This window comes from Nicotiana attenuata, unplaced genomic scaffold (genome assembly GCF_001879085.1).
Source record: "Nicotiana attenuata strain UT unplaced genomic scaffold, NIATTr2, whole genome shotgun sequence".
NCBI classification, from domain to species: Eukaryota; Viridiplantae; Streptophyta; class Magnoliopsida; order Solanales; family Solanaceae; genus Nicotiana; species Nicotiana attenuata.
Window position 1 is genome coordinate 384,301 of NW_017670415.1, and position 18,400 is coordinate 402,700.

Here is an 18,400-nt window from a genome sequence, read left to right on the forward strand (position 1 = left end):
ACAGACCTACAAATGAGTTCAACAGATCACAACTGAGAGTACAAACAGACACGTCCTTGAAGTTTTTGCTTCTATTCAAATTTTCAGAATTGTCAAATAAGATAAATGAAAATTTATGGAATAGGAATTTTGCTCTAGGTGATAGCCTACACACAATATTGTAAATAATGAGAAATTATGAGTTTGAATATCAAGCTCACCGCATACACCGCAGAACAACTTCAGGGATGCAACACCTACAACAAAGACCATGCACTATGTAGGTTGCAGGGCCTTCAATAGAACCATCGCTGCCAGAATACCAAGCATCTAATCGAGAGATTTCCAATGTAACTCCAGCTTGAAAGTGAATAAGAATTTTTATATTTACACTTTTACTCCTATGTATGTAAAGTACTATTGATACACTGCTAGTTGGCTCTACTTTCTAAATACCACTAACAAAAAGAAGATGCTGCGTAATACTTACATGTGAAGAATGAGGTCACCAACTGTCAGTAATTTCTCTCTAAACTCATCCTTCATTTGATCTTCGAGCAAGTATCGGAGCACAAGCACTAAGTATGCACCAAGGCGCATCATTTGTGGGTCACCATGAGGTCTAAGCAAAAGAAAATGTGCATTCAGCATAAATCACATCCAACATAAAGCTTAATCTCCAAGAATAACACGTACTTATGCATATTGTGGACTAGTCTATTACTAAACACATCATGTATAGATAAATCATTCATGTAATCTGAATATCAAGGACACAAAGATTACTCTGTACCAGGAACAAAAAACAGAAAAAGTACCCTCTAGAGGCCTTCCTTATCCCTTGGACAATTGACATCAAAAAATCTAACATGATAAAGCTGATAAAAGGGTAATCAGTATGTGATGTGTTTGTAATATTTTAAGAAGAGGTGGTCACGCACTCAACACAGTGCTAACATAGGCAGAAGTCTCAGTTTTGAATCTTACTACCACCCATTTACACATGGAACTTCCACACGTTAGACTTAAGGAAAAGAATGAGACCCATACGGAAAGAGGCGTGCTAGGAAGTACTTAAATAAATGTGTCCCAATTCTAACTACTATGTTTTAATGAGGTGAAACAATTCAACAACATTAAATACTATTTAGAAGCTTTACAAAGACAATAAGAATCTCAAAATACTGCAGAATAATCTAATCTTTTTGTGTATGTGCAACAAAGAGCCTCCGCCCATGAACAATAAAGTGTGAAAAGTTTACTTACCTGAAGAAGGTTGCATCATCTTCAGAAGCAGGGGCAGATTTACGCTTACCGAACTGGTGTCATGCGACACCGCTTCGTCGAAAATTTTTACTAAATATATGTATTTATACTGTACGGAAACAGATAAGTAGGAAAAAATGACACCACTTGACTTAAATAGTATCTTGGTGTGTTGGTAATGTACTTGATTTTTCTTTAAGAGGTCAAAGGTTCAAACCTCAAATAGCACATTTTTCTTTTGCAAAAATACTCGGGACCTTTTGTAACTTAAGACTCAACAAAATCAATAGACTAAGGTTATTTCTTGTCTAAAGGTATGATAATCAAAGTTATATTTCAATTCTTTTATAAATTTCGACACCGCTTACAAAATTTCTGCGTACGCCCCTGTTCAGAAGGCGATATCCAAGACCATATGACGTCCAGCAAACTTGGTATGTCTCCTAACATAAGGTTCATCTGTTCAAAAGCTTTGGTTAAAGCTGCAGAATAGACCATAGAAACTATAATACTTTTAAGATGAAACTGGTACTCAGCTAATGCACGCTCCCTTCCTCGCAGGAAAGATGTAGTAACTTAGAATGGGACCAAGGAGACGGACAGGATGAAAGATACTCTACTCAAAGTTATCACCTACCCAAGTAACTATATACAGAACTAAAATAGAAAGGGCAGCCCGGTGCACGAATTATCCCGCATTCACGCAGGGTCCGAGAAAGGAACGCACCCAAAGGATATGATGTAGGCAACCTACCTCAATGCAAGTATAAATAGATGATTCCCCCGCTCGAACCCGTGACCTATAGGTAACATAGAGACAACTTTACCATAGTACCAACGCTCCCATTCTATATGCAAAAATGTTACGGCAAAGAAAATGGAAGGAACCAGGCTTATCTGAGAGTGACACAAGACGAAGTGAGGGAGAGATCTGAAATGCCAGATTTTATGGTGGATAAAGCTGTGGACTGAGCTGCTGCGTTACACAAACATACATTTGATACATATGCGTGGGTAAAGTCGTGAGAGAACTAACACCAAAATATGATATCCATGGATGTGAAAGGTAGCTGTGACGACCCGAGCCGTCATCTCAGGAGCTACCGCCCCGTTTCCCCCATTTTATGCTTCTTCATGTTTCGTTATCGGTATTTGGTGTGTTAGAGTTGATTTGGATTGGTTTTGATAAGAAATGAGACACTTAGTCTCTTTAAGGAAGGCTTGGTTTGGAAAAGTCAACCGGAGGTTGACTTATGAGTTATAGGGCTCGGATGTGATTTTCGGTGATTCGGTTAGCTTTGGGGGATGATTTGCGACTTAGGAGTGTGATCGGAATTGATTTTGGAGGTCCGATGTAGAATTAGGCTTGAATCGGCGAAGTTAGTGTTTTGGCGAATTCCGGTTGTTAGGTGAGATTTTGATCCGAGGGTCGGCATGGAATTCAGAGAGTTGTAGTAGCTTTGTTAGGTGATTTGGGATGTGTGTGCAAAATTTCAGATGATTCGGAGGTGGTTTGGTTGGGTTTTTGATAGAATGCGAGTTTCGGAAGAATTTGAAGAACTTAGGCTTGGATTTGATGTAATTTGATGGTTTTAGTGTTAATCGTGGTGTTTTTATGATTGGAACAAGTTTGAATAATCTTTTAGGACGTATTGGTATTTTTGGTTGAGGTCCCGGGGGCCTCGGGGTGAGCTCCGATGGTTAAAAAGAGAGTTTTGGAATTTTTCATGTGCTAAGTCTGCTGCTTCTGGTATGTTTTCGCTTCTGCGGAATTTGGACCGCAGAAGCGGTATCACTTATGCGATTAGGGAACCGCAGAAGCGGTTGGAGCTTGAGTTGGGTTTTCCGCAGAAGCGGAAGTTTGGGCCGCAGAAGCGGTCCCGCTGGTGCGATTTCTGGGCCGCAGAAGTGGTCGGAGCCTTTAAGTGGAAAACCGCAGAAGCGGTATAAAAGTCGCAGAAGCGGTCCCACATAAGCGGAAACGGGACCGCATAAGCGAAAAAGAGCTGGGCAGAGAAGATTTTTAAAATAACATTTCATCCGCGAGCTAAGGGTATTTTCCTCCATTGTTGAACATCTTGAGAGCTTTTTGGGAGCAATTGAAGAGGGTTTCGACTGAGATTGACTGGAGGTAAGTTTTATGAGTTAAAAAAACATGATTATATGTGAAATTAACCTAGAAATTCATGGAAATTAAGCCTAAAATTGATGAACTAGGGCTTGGGATTTTGAGATGTTAAATTGGGATTTGATGGGTCATTTGAGCTCGGATTTGAGAGTTCTTGGTATGTATGAACTCGTGAGAAGATGAGGAATCCATTGATGTTAATTTTCTGATTTTTCGAGAAGTGGACCCGGGGCTCGGGTTTTGCTAATTTCGAGATTCTTGATATTTTTCGATTGTTTTCGATTGGGTATTGTTTCCTTAGCATATTGTGATGTATTCGCTCTGATTTTGGTTAGATTTGACGCGCGTGGAGGCCGATTTGATGGGGCAAGGGCGTCGCGAGCTAGAGTTTTCACCGGTTCGAGGTGAGTAATGATTGTAAATGATATCCTGAGGGTTTGAAACCCTGGATTTGCACGCCGTAGTGCTATATTGAGGTGACTTGCACGCCGGATAGCGAGCGTGGGGTAGAGCACCGTTGGGGATTGTGACTTGGTCCGTCCCGATTGTTGATTTTACCGCGTATTTGACTGAAACTTATTTGATATTATCATGACTTGGGCTGATTGCCATACTTGGGGCTTATTGCCGACTTTTTAAAATCCTTGTGAGCTATCATCACTGTTTTCCTAACTATTTGAAATATTATTTGAACTCAGTCCATTGAATTACACTGTTTCATGAACTCAGCTATATTTTTACTCAACCTTGAGTTTTAACTGATGTTTGAACTATTGTTTGAGCTGAGCATTATTGTCTTTACTGATGCCTGAGGGGCTTATGATTATTTTTGGACTGATTGAGGCTGAGGGCCATATGTGAGGATTTTCGAGTGATGTGAGGAGGCTTTCAGGCCTCGAGTGATATGTGAGGAAGCTTTCAGGCCTCGAGTGATATGTGAGGAGGCTTTCAGGCCTCGAGTGTATTGTGAGAAGGCTTTCAGGCCTCATGTTGATATGTACAGGTCTTTTAGGCCTTATGATGATATAGCGCTTGGGCTGTAGGAGCCCCTCCGGAGTCTGCACCCCGACAGTGAGCGCGGGTACCCATCTAGAGCGGANATTTAACTGTTGTTCTCTTGTTGCTATTTGGTATTTTCCCGCAGCATGTTCCCCCTCTCCCATCATTATATATGTTTCTGCTTTTATTTTTCCGCTGTACATTATTTATCTGCACAGATTTATTGGCAGTCTGGTCCTAGCCTCGCCACTACTTCGCCGGAGTTAGGCTAGGCACTTACCAGCACAGGGGGTCGATTGTGCTGATACTACACTCTGCACTCTTTTGTGCAGATCCTAGTGCTGCAGATTTCGGACCGCGGTGAGGTTTCAGCTTCTTGCTTATCAGGCGACCCGAGGTAGTTCTGCAGGCGTCCGCAGGCCTTAGCGTCTCCCTCTATCTATTTTGCTGCTTCTCTTATGTAGTTCCAAAGATAGTATTTTATTATTTCTTTCAGACCTTTTATTTGTAGTACTCCTAGACAATTTGTGAAGTTGTGACACCAAATCTTGGGTGATTTTGTTATGGGTTGGTATTAGTAGTGCTATTTAAATTGATATTTATTCTTCCGTTTGTTAAATTAAGTTGTTAATTAATTGTTGGTTCTAAGTTGTTAACAAATTTAAAAATGGAAACAAGTCAACTAATTCAGTTGGTTGGCTTGCCTAGCTCTCACCAGTAGGCGCTATCACGACCCCCGAAGGTGAAAAATTCAGGTCGTGACAAGTAAGGGTGGGGAGAAATAGGGGTGTCAGTGTGGGGATGGGTTGGTGAGGATTGGTGGGGGTGGAGAAGGTAGAAAAAGAGTTTTGAAAAATATTTTTTATTCTCTTGGTAGGGAAAACATTTTCCTTCAATTGAGGGAAAATGAGTTCATAAGAAAAATATTTTTCAAAATATTTAAGCCAACCAAACATAAAAAAATTAAAAAAAAAATTAAGAAAAATGTTTTTCTTCCTACAAAACACACCAGTAGTTACAACTTGTTTGAATGACAGTTACATATCGTTTTCTAACCTATCGCACAGTTTTTTAATGAATAAAACATTTGAATAGATTGTATTATTTTTCATGGTTTCATAATGGGAATACACCAGCAATTGAAAAATAAGTGTACAATATGTATAAAAAAAAAGTAGATTATGAAGTTGAGTAATTATTAAATAAGATAAAGCAAAAAGTACAATAGAATTATAGTAAGGCAAGATGAGGAAAAAAAAAACAATAACGACGCGAGCACAAAATTGATTGTTACATAAAAGGTTTTTATATCATTATATAACAACGGATTTAACGATACGATATATTCAACTTTTAAATAATAATCAAAACAAATATTGTATTTTAATGTAACAATATAATAGGTAACAACCATCAAAAAAAGAACCTAATTTTGATAGACTACAAAAATATATACCATAACTTAAATTGAAACAAGCCTGTCAAGTATTTAAGCTCCTCAAATCAAGCGGTTGGCTCCTCCTCAAGTTCCATTTTGTATATTGTATATTCCCTCTCAAATAACAAAAACTCTTGTATGAAAAGTAGCTTCAACTTTAGTAGCAAGATCTAATTATTGCCCAACAAATCAAATTAACCGACTAACAAGACCACAGATCTACTTTATCAAAAGACTAAGACAACAAATATATTAATGCTACAAATCCTACAACTATATTAATGCTACAAATGGTGTATGCATGAGAACTGATGAGACTTTGTCCAACCTAACAGTCATTCAGCTGTAGGAAAACTCTATTATCTCTTTTCCTGTGCATAAAGGGTACAAGCCAAACAGTAATACCTGCAATTGATGCTGACTGAAGAGACGAATGAACCCTGTTTCAGGATTTGTGACAAGGTTGATCAACTCATCATGGGTATTAGGTGGACTACCAGACCCGACAAGCGACACACAGACCTACAAATGAGTTCAACAGATCACAACTGAGAGTACAAACAGACACGTCCTTGAAGTTTTTGCTTCTATTCAAATTTTCAGAATTGTCAAATAAGATAAATGAAAATTTTTGGAATAGAAATTTTGCTCTAGGTGATAGCCTACACACAATACTGTAAATAATGAGAAATTATGAGTTTGAATATCAAGCTCACCTGCATACACCGCAGAACAACTTCAGGGATGCAACACCTACAACAAAGACCATGCACTATGTAGGTTGCAGGGCCTTCAATAGAACNGATTCTTGATATTTTTCGATTGTTTCGATTGGGTATTGTTTCCTTAGCATATTGTGATGTATTCGCTCTGATTTTGGTTAGATTTGACGCGCGTGGAGGCCGATTTGATGGGGCAAGGGCGTCGCGAGCTAGAGTTTTCACCGGTTCGAGGTGAGTAATGATTGTAAATGATATCCTGAGGGTTTGAAACCCTGGATTTGCACGCCGTAGTGCTATATTGAGGTGACTTGCACGCCGGATAGCGAGCGTGGGGTAGAGCACCGTTGGGGATTGTGACTTGGTCCGTCCCGATTGTTGATTTTACCGCGTATTTGACTGAAACTTATTTGATATTATCATGACTTGGGCTGATTGCCATACTTGGGGCTTATTGCGGACTGTTTAAAATCCTTGTGAGCTATCATCACTGTTTTTCTCACTATTTGAAATATTATTTGAACTCAGTCCATTTGAATTACACTGTTTCATGAACCCAGCTATATTTTTACTCAACCTTGAGTTTTAACTGATGTTTGAACTATTATTTGAGCTGAGCATTATTGTCTTTACTGATGCCTGAGGGGCTTATGATTATTTTTGGACTGATTGAGGCCGAGGGCCATATGTGAGGATATGTCGAGTGATATGTGAGGAGGCTTTCAGGCCTCGAGTGTATTGTGAGAAGGCTTTCAGGCCTCATGTTGATATGTACAGGCTTTCAGGCCTTATGATAATATAGCGCTTGGGCTGTAGGAGCCCCTCCGGAGTCTCCACCCCCACAGTGAGCGCGGGTACCCATCTAGAGCGGATAAATGTTAGACAGTGGTAACAATGGCACTGCTGTACGCGTTTTGGTCAGGTAACAATGACTGACCAGTCAGGTAACAATGACTGACCAGTGGTAACAGTGGCACTGTAATACGCGTTTTGGTCAGGTAACAATGGCTGACCGGTCAGGTAACAACGACTGACAACGAACATAAATCATGCCCGAGGGGCCGGTACTGTTTTGAGATATTGCCCGAGGGGAGAACTTTTATGTGCTCATCTTGCATACTTATTTGCCTCTTTACCTGTTATACCGTGGTATTTGTGCCCGAGGGGCGAATTTTCTGTGCGTATCAGCACTAATTGTTTTGAAATCGTTTTCGTAATCACTGAAAAGATCATTTTTAAAAGAGATTTGAACTGAGCCAAGGTATTTCTAAAGATTTCACAGATTTTACTGTTTTTCTCAGAAAATTGCACCCGGCTTCTGTATAGCATGTTGGTTGCTTTACGTGATTTCTTGCTGCTCAGTTATTATTTACTTTTATTACTCACTGAGTTGGAGTACTCACTCTACTCCCTGCACCTCGCGTGCAGATGCAGGTATTGTTCACCCGGTAGTGGGTTTTGAGCTGGTTGAAGGTATTGCTATCGTAGCTGAGCAGAGTGACCGCCAGCGTTCGCGGCACCGGATTACTTCCTTTGGTTCTAAATTTTATTCCGTATATTGTTGGCCCTGTAGTAGTATTTAGACTTCTCTAGATGCTCGTGACTTGTGACACCCCGGTCGGGCTGTGTTGGGTTGTAAACTTCGTTAATTAATGTCCTTAAGTCGTATTTTGCTATTCATTTATGTTTAACTACTCTAAAAGGGACTATTTGGGTTAGTTGGCTGGCCTTGTCTTCACGAGAGGCGTCATCACGACTAGTGCGGGGTTTTGGGTCGTGACAGTAGCACGGAACGGTAGCCTATTTCTCCTTCTAAAGCATCATTCAAAATTAATTAAATCATAAGACAAGACAGGCCAACTTTCACAGACAGTGCTTCTTTGACATTCAATTCAGCAGACTTAAAGAGCTTATGGAACACCACATAGTATTTAATAAAAATGTTTTGTGGCATCTGCAGGCAAAGCATGTTATTGTGCTACACGGTCTCTCATTGAGGGTGCATAGCAAAGACTTGCATTTAACATAAACTAGGCTTCTGAAATTAAGTTGTGTGATGCAAACGTTTAAAATATCTGGTAAGATGTCTCTCATCATTTTTTTTTGTGTAGGGACAGGGGGCGGGGGGGAGGTGTAGTTGTACTAAATTTTCGATAGATCAAATGGACTAAAATAATTAGAGACTAACACAGATTACTCTTCTAAAGAAAAAGTAAAAAGGTTGAGAAGCGATACAAGAACATGAGCCTATACCTCAATTTGTCTCTACTGCTCCTTGCACGATCGAGCAACAATTTCATGCACCGTATCACTAGATTGCAGAGAATTTTAATTTATTTTCGATAAGGAAGTAAATGGCAACAACATCAACATGTGATATAGACAACAAAGTAATAAAAACACCGTGAAGTATCATTAAAACCAAATAAGGAACACAAGGGAAAACCAATTAATCACGCCGTTCTAACACAAGTTTCACAACGAAATCACTCCGTGATACCTCATATCATAGTCACAAGTCCCGGGTCTCAACCCACCATCATATACTCACGGCACCTTGTGCCCACATCTTGAATCACAACCACATGGATAACTCACGTGCCAAAATCACAATTCGCCCAGCATAGTCACAGTCTCACAGTCACAATCCGCCCGACATAGTCACAGACCCACAATCACAATCCTTCCAGCATAGTCACAGGCTCACAATCACAATCCGTCCGGCATGATCACAGGCTCACAATCACAATCCGTCCGGCATGATCACAAGCTCAATAGCAACATGAAAACGGATAATACAAGAACACATGGGCATGATTAATAAATGTCAAGTTTCATACTCTTAGACTAGTATAAGTGGCATGCTACGATGTATGCTTGTGCGAGTGTACTACTGCAGCCTAAGTCAACACGTAATATCAAACACATCAAATAGCTCGTCGAAACAACAGAAATTCTTGAACAGAACAAATGTGAAAATAATGTGTGTTATCAGAATCAGTACTGAAATAATCACTAGTATCTTTAGTCCCACGAGTTTACTGCATTACGCCATTTTGCAATTCCATCCAAAATAACAGGGTTAGAAAATTTCAAATATCCAAAGTCCCAATTTCAAATTTTGATGTAGCTCTATAATTTTCAGAAAATAGATGAAAGATTTTGTACCTAGATTTGGTTGCGATTTCTAAATACGGATAATTTTCTCAATATTAGATTCGGTTACACTAGCTTTTATTTGTTTTCTCTCGTGTAGGTTGATTTCATAGCCGTAAGAATGATGATAGAAAAAATAAAAGACAACAAAGAAGAATCAAGAATAATGCACATTTTATTCCTGTGGCAGTCTCCTATTCTTCTGAGAGGTTAGCTGAGATCTATATTCGGGAGATTGTTCGACTTCATGGTGTGCCCGTGTCTATCATTTCTGACCGAGGTACGCAGCTTACCTCGCATTTCTGGAGAGCAGTTCAGCGTGAGTTGGGCACACGGATTGAGTTGAGCACAACATTTCATCCTCAGACGGAGTGGAGTTAATGATCAAATGTCAATTGCTAAATTGAAAATCTGCATGCCTCCGCAAAATGAGATTAAGAAACATCCCTCCAGGTGTGTTGTAACACTGAGAGACAACATATTAGCTTTTCTGCTTCGTTTTTGCTCCTCTTGCTTCTTCGCGACTCTCTTTTCTTCTCTTCCTCCTTGGCTGGTCCATTTGTTATTATCCATGAAGTGTTGTATGTAGGTAACTTCTTTCACTTTGAATTATCATCAAAACTTTTGGGTGAATTATCATCAAAACATTTGGATTTTAACCTAATTTTTGAAATTGGAATTTTAACAAATTTGATTTCATAGATGTACCACACAATTGAGAGTACTGTTGAAGTTCACAGAAGAATCCGAAACCTCTTGGCAAGAAGAGATCAGATTCCGACATAATCGCTGGTATAATATCTTTCAATTTTCTTTATTTTTCATATATATATATCTGGTTTCTTCTCTTAGCAAGTACTGATTACATGCAAATTTGAGTTTCTTTTCTTTTCTTTTTTTTGCCTTCTTTGGTAGTTTACGAATGATATTTGTTTGAGAAAAAATGGGACTTGGAGAAAGACGAACATGGAAAATTAGGGATTTCGATGTTTGTTTGGTGCAGTTTCAGGTGTAATTTCAAATCTCTCCTCTTTATGCAATTTGTCTGTTATAACCCTCAATTGTAGCTCTCACTTCAGGTGAGTTTTGTTTCTTCTTCTTATTTTTTTGCACTCATTTTTTGGTAATGAAGATATAATGGGTATATATTTGTTATCCTATTATTAAGAGGATCGCAGAAGAGAAAAATAATAGAAATTTATTTATTGAAGAAGACAAGATAACCTTCAAACTACTCATTCGCCAGGGATGACAACAACTCCGTTGAGTTTGGTTCTTTGTATTTCTATTTTCTTTGTATGTCTTTATGAAGTTAGAATATGGTCGCGCATAGCGGGAGCTCAGTGTACCGGGCTGCCCATTTCAACTTTATCCTCTCATAAAACCAAGGAGAAAAGTGAATGAAAGATAGTGATTTGTGTGAGAGATTTTAGAAAAGGAAATAATCTGACATTGGCATCTGGTGCAACTGTGCATAGTTTATGCTTCAAATAGTTCTTCCTATTTTAACTCAAGCAAACGATAACTCCAACTAGATGGGATTATAAAGTTAAAGAAATCTTTCATGGGAAATGAAACACAATCTGACAAAGGATAAATGTAACATAAATATCAGTTACAGAGTTGCATCAAGTAAAAATGAATGCAAAACCATTACATGTTTCAGTAAGTCAATTAAACATTCAACGGAAAAGGCCTAAAAATGCCACTCAACTTTTAGAATAAACTACTGATATCCAATAAGTTCATACTCATATTATCAAATTAGTTTGCACTTACCCAAAAAAAGAAAAATAAAGATATAACGACTATAAAGTTGTTCAAGCATATTAATGCTTACTATTTTAAGTATGTCATAGAGATTTAAAAATATTTGAACAATAATTCAAGAGCTAAAAAAATAAAGTTTCATGTTCAAAATGATGAATGCTGATATCACATGGTGAATATGCAACAGAGGATCCCGCGCATAGCGGAAGCTTAGTGCACCGGGTTGTCCTTTTTTATCTCCCCATGATATCCAAATTTCAACAGATAAATTTGAAAGTTGTCTTGGGCCTATCTCTTCTTTCTTCGTCTTGTTTGTTTAACTTTATTTTCCTTCCCATGTCCGATTTGGGCGACATGAACCTTCTTCTGTTCCACTCTAATTATATTCTTCAACTTCAAGAAACACTACAAAAGAATTGTGTTATTGTGGCGATTATTTTTGTGCTTAGTGGCGGTTGCAATACGCTCTAATGGCGGTTTTCAAAAACACGTAATTGTTAATTGTATAATGTGGCGGTCTTGCGTTTGCATATTTGGCTGTTCGAAACCGCTATATCTTACTATTCTGCTCTCCTTTTGCGTAATTTCATGTTTAAATTTATCCAAAATAATATATAATAGTTTTATTCTGATATGCTATTTTATTATTCCACGTGTATATCCTGTTTATCACATCCTATATTCTTAAATTTGTATCAAGCTTAATAATAATGTTGACACATACATAAAGGATTAATAATCAAAATATGAGAAGAAAAAGCAGAATATTCCTCATATATCATAAGCACTCCAAAATTACATTAAATATATTGTTTCAAAGTGTTACTCAACAACAAAATAATACAATCAATCCTAACTGCATTTAGCATTTTTACTTCGTGGGAAGAACTCCTTGGCCTGTTGGTGATAATGGAGCGTCACTTCAAAAATATGATGCCTGCAAGAAAGGAAAGTATCTTTTAACCTTAAATCACTTTAGTTTCTTAGAAAGAAATAATGGTAGAATATAAACCTTTTCACATATTATTCAACAGATAAAGCCACAACCAAAAGAACATTAAACCTATATAGCCACAACCATAAGAACATTAAACATTGTGCTGCACTGCAAAATATATAATGCATTGCAATAACAGTTTGGGTAATTGTGACCATGATAGTAGTTGTCATTGTAGTAGTGGTGCCGAAACTCGCGGTAATTATATACAATACAACAATTGAACTTCATACCAACTCATTCCACTATTAGATATGATAGTTATAGTATGAGCTACTGATGTTCTAATTCATGTAGTAGTAGAGAACAGACTGAAAATAGGATGCACTGTCTACAAATGCAGTATATAAGAAGTAAACTTCTTAGGCATATACAACCTCAACTATTAAACATTTTAACTAAGGTTAAAACAACTATACTAAACACAGTAGAGTAAGAAATAATTTCAGTATTACAGTATAATTTAAGCAATAGTTTACGTACCTCCAGCAACTAAGGTATTGCAGGTGGTGAACACCAAATTCTCCCTTCATATTTTCACTTGTTGATACTCCAGTTGTGATGAGATCCACGTCAACATATTCAAGAAACATATTAAATAGTGCTCGGTATACTTGAAACAAGTCAATGATATAAAGGAGTTTTCAATTGAACATTTACACGAAAGAGGTATTTTTAAACTGGAAGAATCTTCTTTGCTCAACCAAAAGTTATTTGACGTTCTAAGAATTAAAATTCAAAACAGAATAGCTGAGTACCAATTATCTTATGCATTTAAGAAGATAAAGTAATGTCTTCAGCTTACAGGCTACAAAGCTCAAATATGAGATGGAAATACAAAGTCAAATATTAGACGCTATGTTAGAGAAAACATGTTTCTTAGAACATTACTTGCAACAATCTACAGTATCACTCCAAACTATATAGCTATTTCAGCCTTTATCGAAAGTCACTTCAACATACCAAAATTAGAGACAACAGCTCCCCTCAACCACCTTTATTGTGCCAAACAAAATAAGTCAAACACTCGAATCCAAAATGGAATAAACATAATACTGCCAATATATAGCTCTTTCATCCTTTACTGAAAGTCACTTTACCTCACCAAAATTAGAGACAATAGCTCCTCTCAACTACATTTATTGTGTCAAACAAAATAAGTCAAACTTACCAAGACATTGCTATTTAAAACTTTGACTTGTCAGATATACTTCTTTGTAAAAAAATCATATTGACATAGAAGCTTTCGAGTCCCCATCAATATGGAATATTTCACTCATGGTGGAGCACATAATCGTATTAAAAAACGAAATATGAAAAAGAGATATGGACCTTAATGATGAACAGAACTTTGATCAATATTACTTCAACCACCAAAATCTTGAACGCCAAACCTCAAACATAGTCTCTTAAGACATCCTCGTACAAATGGACCTTAACAAATAAACATTGGATTATAAAGTAAACTTACAAAACAACAAAATAGACCAAGCCCGAACATTGCATCACAGAACATCACATTAACCAAAGGACTCCTAAGAGCATGTATCGTTGCTTCCGAGAAGAGAACAACAAACCAAAATGCTAAAGAAAAGCTCATGCAATATTGAGTGGTAAATAAAACATTTACTTATCAAGTGCATTAATTGCTTATTAGACACTTAATTAGCAGTATAATACGATCAATATTTTTTTTTGGCAATCTAGATAATAACACAACGCAAAAGATTCTTCAATTCTCAATAAACAAGGGCCATAGTCAATATGTTTAGCAGTTCCCCTTTGAGAATCTATAATAGTATGCATTTCAAAATAATATAGCAATAACAATTAGTATTTCTGGAAAGTTGTATTTCACTAATAGAACTAGCAAACTTTTTATTTTATTTAAAAGATCTCCAGTCAGGAATTGATATTTGAATTTTTTTGTTTTTCAATAGACCTCAATAGACCACCCTTAATAATCAAACTAGCATGAAAGCATCAGAATGAAAAATGTGTACAAACTCGAGGCCAACTGGAAAACAAATCGAACAAATTTATTTGACACCAATATACAACCACAATTTATTTATATTTTGACAAAAATTAGTCATAGTCATTGTGGCAGAGTCAACTTCACTAAACTACACCAGCAAAAGACCAAACAAAATAAGGGGAAAAAAAGTTAAGACAAAATAATTAAAAATCGGTACGAAACTAAACTATAGTAATCAACCAGAAAATAAGAAAAAACTCTTCGCTAAAACTCTTTCAATTCTTCTACTAGCCAACCTAAAGATCCCTAAGAGATAAGCAAACACCAGCACTGAAAGAACAAAAATACACAAAAGCTGAGAAAACACATATTTACAAGAGTTAAAGTTCAAATTAAAGTGGCATAGATTAAGCAGAAGATTTTACCAAAGGTAGATTCAAGTGTAGCCGGTGATGGAGATGATCATTGTCGCTGGCGATAGCCGATGGAGATGAAGTGTCGCTGGAAACCCTAAAGTAAGAGAAGGAAATATTGGGCATATTTTGAGTAGGCTCGGTTATTCAAAAGGTTATAAAATTAAAAGAAATATACTGGCGATTCAAAACTGACGCACAAGCGCCGTATTAAAAATAGCGCCTACAAATCCGACATTATTTAGACTCAATTACAGCGGCTCCATCTAACCGCCATTTTATAACCGCCACAATATTTGCGATTTTTTATAGTGAAAGAACTTTTGAATTGTCCAAAATACTGAAATTGATTGAGAAAAAGTCTTAACGTTTATCTTAAATGTCATATCCTTTAATTGAGTTACTTATTTAGACACTTAACATTTTAAAATGAGATAAACAGGACAATAAGGAGGAAACGTAAAATAAAAATAAAACCGAAGAGAAAAAGATAGATGGCTTTCTTGGTTGCGTAGATTTGCCATCTCACCTTCTCCGGAAAAACTTCATATAAGTAAATATATAGATATCAATTCTTTCACTACATGTATCATGTATGCTATTAAGAATGGTTATATAGACGTTTTATTACGCCGCAAAACTCTTTTCCTAGTTTCCTTTAGTTATCTTTAATTCCTTGAAGGTGCTAAAAGTTTTAATTTACACATTCTTATTTTTGAAATCAAATAATCATGTCCATGTAATATTTTTTCAAAAAAATATTCATGTAATATCTGCATGAGCAGACTATGCTAAAAAGGTATAACTATCTTGGTCAGCATGAAGTTTATGCCCACTTACAACTTTCAAAATTACTTATCATGAAATTGAATTATGAAACACTTTTTAGTGAAGAGACAAGCTTTGATTAGGGAAGAAGGATTTTGTCGTAGCCTAAACACATGTTAGTGCCTCTCTTTCTTTTCCAGCAATGCAAACTTCTGCTAAACTACAAAATTATGGAATTGTGACTCAACAAATAGATGGCTAAACAGTGTGTAGATAGTCGTATAGTCAGATATAAAAACACATGTATTCCATATTTTTAATTGTAATTGCATCATAGAGGAGGAAGTATGATTTTTAACTGATCCATAAAATCTGAAATTGCATATCCATAAATTGGATTTCATAAAATATTTAATTCGATTGGCAGCATCAAGAGCAAATAATTTGGTAAAGAAAAGATAGCTAAACTCTACCTGCAGCTATAGCTAGCCTCATCCAGTCCAGACAGTTTATCCTAATTGGCATTCTACCTGAAGCAGTGTGAAAAAATTGGGCTCAAAGTAAATCATAGAGCAAAAGAGCCTATAGTAGAATGCCAATTAGGTGGCAGCCTAGAAAGTAAAGCATTTAAAAAAAAAGGAGGAAGAGCATATTGCATCTGGCTTCCTTCTTTTACCTCTTTATCTTACCTTAAACCTTTATAGATAAATCACTATAATTTTTTTCAAATGGTTCAATATCAGCCTCCTTGATCTGCAAAATATATGTAAGGATTTCTCCAATTTTTTCAATGTTAAACGTATCTAATACTCAATTAATATAGACTTGGGTAACTGCTTTACTTGTTACCTTTAGAGATGATGTATAGCTATTAAGCTCCTTCATGTATCCAACTACATCTTCTGTTGCATATGTCTTCAACTCGCTAATAGGTATGCATTAGATGCAAACACAGTATATAGATGTAATGAAGAATCGGTTTTTTTTATCTAATCTATATCCTTTAGAATCTGAACCACCAAACAGTACAATAGTTGTAGTAAAAGAGTGACACTCTGAATTATATTACGGTTAAAACAAACTATTTTTGTGGTTTCATTGAAAAAGCGAGCAACTTCAGGTGGCAACATGTATGAATATGTTAATAATATTTTAAAGTAATTGCAAAAGTATAGAATTATAACCAACTAGTGAATTTGATCGCGCTTCGCGCGATAATAAAAGACCTTAATAGATTTAATAATAATTTTTAAATATTTTTAGAGTAATACAAATATTTTATAATTTAAACATTTGAAATACTATTTTTAATTCAAGTGAATTAGATTAACACAATTGTATTTTTTCCTTAAATTTTGTTTTTCTATAATTGTACAGGTGAAGCTTTTTTTCTTTTTTTTTAAAAAAGCATATCCATGAATAAATGAATCTCAATAAAAATTGACAGCTATGTGGGTAATGTGTAAGTTTTGCATGTATATAATGTATTTTACTTTTTCCTTTTTGTTATAGAGTTAAATTATTTTCATAATTTTCTCCATGTTTAAAAATCAAGAAGAAAGATGAATTAAAGGGAGGGAATATAGCACAACTACGAAAGTCAAATGAATCTCTTTCCCTCCTTTTGTTTCTATTTTAACATTTTTCTTTTTGTATTTTCCTCTTCTCCAACTTTCATACTTTTCTACCCAATTATTTGATAAAAAAGTCCATACTCTACTCGTTCTTCTTATCACTTTCGTAGCATCCCATAAACAATCACTCCTACGTTATAATATAATATATTTTTACCCTCAATATCAACAAATTATTTCAAATTGCGCAAAATATAAAAATATGTTCTTTTCTGTTGAAATTTCTCCTACAAATCCAATATAGAACTTCATAAAAAATGGGATGGCCAGGAAAAGAGAATCCCCAAAAGCTTAAACTGAAAGTTAAACCATCGTCTCTTTGAAAAAACAAATGAAAGGATTATAAAAGAGAAAGTGAAGAGATGTAAGTTCTGCAGGAGTTACATTTATGAATAATATCCTAGGCATAAGTTATATTTGTAAATAATTTGTATTCTATGTCCATATAAAATATTTGTAAATAATTAATATTCTACGTGCATATAAAATGTGTTTGTTAGTTGCACATCTTCATTGAAGGGAAAAAAGAATGTCCGAAAATGAGAAAGCAATACCCGAACTCATTCGAAAAAACCTTGAAAGGGCAAGCAAAATGGTAAAGAAATTACTGAAGCCTGCAACAACACTTGCATCAATTTCTTATTGCAAGTGTACTTTCTGCTGGAAACTTTGGTACAACCATATAAACATTTGCATCTAATTATAAATAAATAATAAATAGGATATAAACTCTCAAAAGAAAGAATTGCGAGAGAAATAAAAGATATCGTGCAGAATTTCACCTGACCTTATAATCATTAACTAAAGCTTTCATAATACCATATTAAGAGTATATAAATTTGCTTACTATTCTTATCCGGGCTTCCTTCTTGTCCTCATGTTTTAACATGAATTTTCATGGTGTATCTGCAATTAAAGAAATACTAAAACAGTTAGTAGAGATACAAGAGACGGTAAACACATTGATTCTCTTCTGCTACCATCTTTCCTATTCACAACAATAGAAAATGGAACAATCTAAACTCAACAGGAGAATATTATGTAAATGTAATTTTGTCAAACAACATAGCTCTAAATTCAATAGAAGTACCACCTACAAAGAAATCTCTTGTAATTTGCTAAAATCTCTTATGCTAATGAACCAAGTCAACTGTG

General features: G+C 35.9%; 2 long non-coding RNA genes across 2 annotated transcripts; both read right to left on the reverse strand.

The window, feature by feature from the left end:
• Positions 1–5,711: 5,711 nt before the first annotated feature.
• LOC109239114 lies at positions 5,712–6,567 on the reverse strand. The gene is made up of 2 exons (XR_002069851.1): positions 6,527–6,567; positions 5,712–6,332 (listed from the first exon to the last, which is right to left on the reverse strand). It is a non-coding gene; the product is annotated as an uncharacterized LOC109239114 (long non-coding RNA).
• Positions 6,568–12,202: 5,635 nt separating this feature from the next.
• On the reverse strand, positions 12,203–15,030 carry LOC109239116. Its single transcript, XR_002069853.1, has 3 exons — positions 14,856–15,030; positions 12,936–13,886; positions 12,203–12,392 (listed from the first exon to the last, which is right to left on the reverse strand). It is a non-coding gene; the product is annotated as an uncharacterized LOC109239116 (long non-coding RNA).
• Positions 15,031–18,400: the final 3,370 nt, after the last annotated feature.